Consider the following 5,162-nt stretch of genomic DNA (forward strand, 5'->3'; position numbering starts at 1 on the left):
TTAAGTTTCTGTATCATCACAGGAGTTTGTGCAACTTTTTAATGAAGTCATTAAAAACTGAATTCCATGCTTTTGAAGCCAGACAGTTCTACAGGACAGTATTAAACACGTACAGTCATACTTTTCACACAGCCCTTTTCTCATTGTCATCACTGTTCCTGCAAATGGCAGGCATTTGCAGACATCTGCTTCATCTTCTTCAATGATTTAAAACACCCACCTTAGTCTCAACTGGTTACTTTCTAATCTGGTGCCCTCCCAGTTCTTTAATATTGCCGGTTTCTAGGACCTCCACCAGACTTTAGACTCCTGAAAACCTTTGCCATCCTGAGCTTCTGTGTTGACCTGAACTGTTTGTAGGACCTCAGGCTCAGAACTATCTTTGATGTGCCATGATCTCCTCCAATGGTCCCCTTTGTATCATCCCAGCTCTCCTACTCTGTTCACTGTGAAGCGTCTTGAAAGGGCAGTCTTTAGCCTTCCCTCTGCTTTCACCCCACTCCTTTCACAAAGGTCTCTGGTGATCTTTTAATGGCTAAATCTAATGGATCCCTCTCACATTTAAATCCCCTGACAGCTCTTGACTCATATGATGCTGTCCACTCCCTCCTCCTTGCAAAATGACATCTGCATTTAATTACCATGATCTCACACAGCCTGTTTCTCCTTCCAGCTTCTTGGTCCTCTTCAGACATTTTTCTTACGCCACTCCTTCAGAGTAGGCCTTCTTTCCCTGGGAAATCTCATCTACTTCTTGTTCAGTCACTAAGTCTGTATGCGTGTGCCTCTCAGCCTACAGCTGTCCTTGATTTCCCTCCTGACTGCACTGTCAGCATTTTCAACTGCTTGTGGACAGGAGTAACCTATTAATATAAACCCAGCATCTCCCAAAACATGTCTCTTCACCTGCTTTCTCTTTTGTGTTTTTGACTTCAGTTGTTGAGAACTCACTAGACACATCTCTTAACTTCTTCCTCTTCCTCATCCACAACCCCATCCTCTATGAGTAGCCAAGACCTGTCAATGCTACTCCCACATTTTCTCCCAATCCATCCCTTCCCATTCCCACCGCCACTGGCTTTGTTTAAGCCCTCACTTCCTCTTTCTTCATGATTGCAATACCCTGTTGGTCTGCCGCTTCCTACCACCAGAGTGATTCTCAGCCACAGCGCTGAACAGTTTACCCTCTCTCCAAGCCAAAAAAAACCCTTTTTTTCCAATAGTTTGCCATTGTCTACAAAATAAAGTTCGAGTTATTTTCACCTGGCTCTCAGTGCCTCCTAGAACCTTTTCTCAACCATCATTTCTAATCTCCTATTACTCAGGTTCTGTTCTCCAAATACAGTTCCTTGCTTAAGGCTACATCTCCCAATGCCTTTCCTCCTAGTCCTCACCTCACTTGAAGCTAGAATAAACCCCTCTTTTCTTGGTATCATAACATTTTTCATTTTGAACACCAGTTATAACACATAACCTTTTTTCTTCTTACTGAGGTGAAATAGGTTCATTTTTCTTCCATATCGTAATATTCTTCAAAGTCTACTCCACAAAAGATTACGAAGCTTGCCTTTTTAAAATGAAGCGTTGTAGTAGCAATTAGGATTCAGTAAAGCGTAAACGGCTGCTCTGGGACTGGATCTTTCCAATAGGAAGAGATGACACAAGCACAGAGCCACTGAGCTGTGTGGCAGGAAGTGGGCATGTCTCACCAACATCTGTTTCCCCTAGTCTAGGATTTCACACATACCAGAAGAAAGGCATCTTCCAGCTTGAAGGCCTAAAAGATCATGCAGTCCAATCTTCATGTGCTCTAGCATGGGGAAGTGAGATCACTGAAGTTAGGGAATCGCCCAAGGTTACCAGATTGGTGAGACACCAAGCCGGAGGGCAAACTCACCCACACCCCAGGACAGCCCCTCTGCTTTTGCACCCTCAGGGTGGAGATAAGGTATCACAGTTGTTAATCAGTGTTATGAATATTCCAAAAGCAATGCAGTGTAATTAAGTACTGTATTGGGGCTGAGTATCCAAAGAAACAAGATCTTGAATGACATTAATATTTCTCCTTTCATGAAGGCATCATTTCCCTAAAACTCCCATTCACTCCATTGCTTTTATGTCACTTGTTGGTAGTTAATTTTGTCCTTTTAGAGTCTTTTTTTTTTTTTTTTGAGTTTTGCCCCACAGCTTGCAGGATCCTAGTTCCTTGATCAGGGAATGAACCTGGATCTTCTGAGGAGTGAAAGCTCAGAGTCCTAACTACTGGCCCACTGGGGAATTCCTGAAAATCAAATTGTACTATGGTTAGTTACATGTTCAATCATAGAAAAGGGGAAGATTGAACATTTTAAGAGGTCTTATTCCTGGATTGGCATGCCTCCCTATGGCATTAGGAAAGTTGCAGAAAAACTGCCTGATTTTTCTTTCCTCCTTTAAAAAAAGTTACATGGTTGACATGGGATTTTATTATTATTCCAAAAGGTTTCTCAAAATCATTGCTTTATTCACAATAGGACTGAAAACAAAAGTCTCACCAGATGTCTCAAGGCATTTTATCCAGAAAGAATGTTCTCTTTTAAAAGTGCTTTGTCCTTTCTCTCTCCCCTTAAAAAAATTTTTTTTTAATTTATTTGGCCACACCAGGTCTTAGCTGCAACACTCGGGATCTTGAGTTGTGGCACGTGGGACCTACTTCCCTGACCAGGGATTGAACCTGCATTGGGAGCTTGAAGTCTTAGCCACTGGACCACTAGAGAAGCCCCTGTTCTCTTTGTAAACTCATGTGTGCAAAGTGTAGTATATTTATTCACACATTTCATAACACACATTTTGAAGAAGTGAAAGAAAAAACTTTATTTCTTTTTTCCTGCATTGAAAGCAACCACATAACCTGTACAGATTAAGAAAATATACTTTTTAAAAAATTATTACTACTTTAGAAAAGAGAATGTCAAGGTGCCTGCCCATTAGCTGGAGCAGAAAAAAGGAATGAAGTGTGTTATTACCACCTGTAGAAGGCTCCTGAGAAAAGTCTCTCAAGGTTCTCCAATGAACAGCGTGGTTAGTTCGCCTCTCCTCCAACTCAGCCAGGAAGGTATTATAATAACATGAGTGTTTTCTCTTTTTCTCAATTAGAAAATATATCTCACCTATACATACTTGCTTCACTGAAACTCCCACTGGAGTTAAGAACCAGCTTGGAGAACAAAATGGATACATTACAGGAGTTTGTGAGAATGTAAGTAATGGGTAAGAAAATAGCTGTTTCTTGCTCATTCAAACCACAAATCTCCTCTTGCTTCTTAAGAAAAAGTAAAGCTTGGTGGTAAATCATGGCATAGCATTTATCTGAGCAGCCAGAAACAATAGAATCTCATGATAAATATCAATAATACCTTTTAACATGGATTCAGCATTCCACCAGTCATGTCTCATAGAACCTTACAATAGAAGATAGAATGCTAGTGAAGAGTGGTTTACTCTACCCTGCTTCTGAAACACTGAGGAAATCACACTCCATCTAGAGATCATTTTTAACTAGGCCTATTCTCCCTGGAGCTAATAAATAATGCTACTAACTTTAATCATTGGATTGTAGCTTGCAGATTACCAAGGTCTTTAATTTACACTTCTGTGAAACAGTAGGACAAGGACAAGGAAGCTGAGTTGCAGAGAGTTTAAGGAGCATTTGCTCAGTCACCCAGCTAGCAGATGGCAGGGCAAGGGAGAGCATGGTCAGAAAGAAAGGAAGCCTGGGCTTTGGGGTTAGGCCGACTTTGGACTAGATCTCAGCTCAGCTAATTCTTAAACACTAACTACTGGGCAAGGCATGTAATCTCTCCCAGTCTTTTTTTTTTTAACTCCAAATACATATAATACCCACCTCACAAATTTATGAGAATAAATTGGACAAAATGTGAAAAGCAGCAAAATTTCTGAAAAGACGTTCATTGCTTATTGCATCCCTTCGTTCACATACCTGAAGAAAGGGGGGTAATAAAACCTACCTCAGTGTGGAACTTCAGTGAATACCTGGAAAAGGCTCACCCTTGTTAGTTTTCTCTTTTCATCCTTTTCCTGGTTCCTCCACCCACCCCCGCCACCCCCTTATTAGCAAAGCTGTCTCTGTGGAAAGGGGAATGCAGCACATTGGAAAACTGGAGAGGGACTCAAACGAGAGGAAGCTTATCTTCACATGTCAACAAGCTTTTGACTTAAAACCTACTGAATTTATAATTGTTTCTCAGGAAAAAAAAAAAAGACTGCCAAAGTCTTTGAATTTCAAAATAGTTGAAAGCCCCTCAAGGTGATAGAAGTTTGAGAATGCACCAGCCTCCATCCCTCCCTCCCCTTCAACCTGGTTGAAAGGAGCAGGTCCTTTTCCTATTTTACAGTCACAGTGTTACTTTAACTGAAGGTTAGGTGGAGTGAGAACAAGGGGAGATGAAAGGAAAATGGACAAAACAAGAGGAGAAAAAAGTTTTCATACAAATCTGAGTTCTCTTCCAAAAAGATCATTGATACGAACATGTGTTGTTATTCACTAAAGACTATGAGGTTTCCACGTGGCCACTTTTTGATGAAACAGGATGGTTCAAATATATAATGGTTTTTCTAGTACCAACGTTCAACACGCTCAGTCAGCACAGGCTGGTCTTGCAGGCTCTGGCAAACGTGTTTTCAAGTGTCAGGATCACCTTCATCCAAAGCATGGTGTCATTGCATTTCTCATCAGTTCCCAAAGGCAGGAAAACCATTCCTCTCATCTTAGGGCTGTCATTTAGTTAGTTCGGAAAGTTCTTCTTTGGTTATTGGTTGAGTTTGTTTCAGTATTTACATCCCTAATTTACCCACCCCTGCTGACTGTGGCAGATTACCGTTTTGAGCAGTTCAGAGTGGTACGTCCATAGTCGCTCAGTCTGTCGTGTCCGACTCTTTGAAACCCCATGGACTGTTACCTCTGCCAGGCTTCTCTGTCCATGGGGTTTTTCAGGCAAGAATACTGGAGTGGGTTGCCATTTTCCTCCTCCAGGGGATCTTCCGGACCCAGGGATCAAACTGGCATCTCCGGCATTGCAGGCGGGTTCTTTACCCACTGATCCATCAGGGAAGCCCTTGAGTCTGGTATAGCTTTTATTTGATCTAGGCAGAGTTTCATTAGC

Source organism: Oryx dammah, unplaced genomic scaffold (genome assembly GCF_014754425.2).
Source record: "Oryx dammah isolate SB20612 unplaced genomic scaffold, SCBI_Odam_1.1 HiC_scaffold_29, whole genome shotgun sequence".
NCBI classification, from domain to species: Eukaryota; Metazoa; Chordata; class Mammalia; order Artiodactyla; family Bovidae; genus Oryx; species Oryx dammah.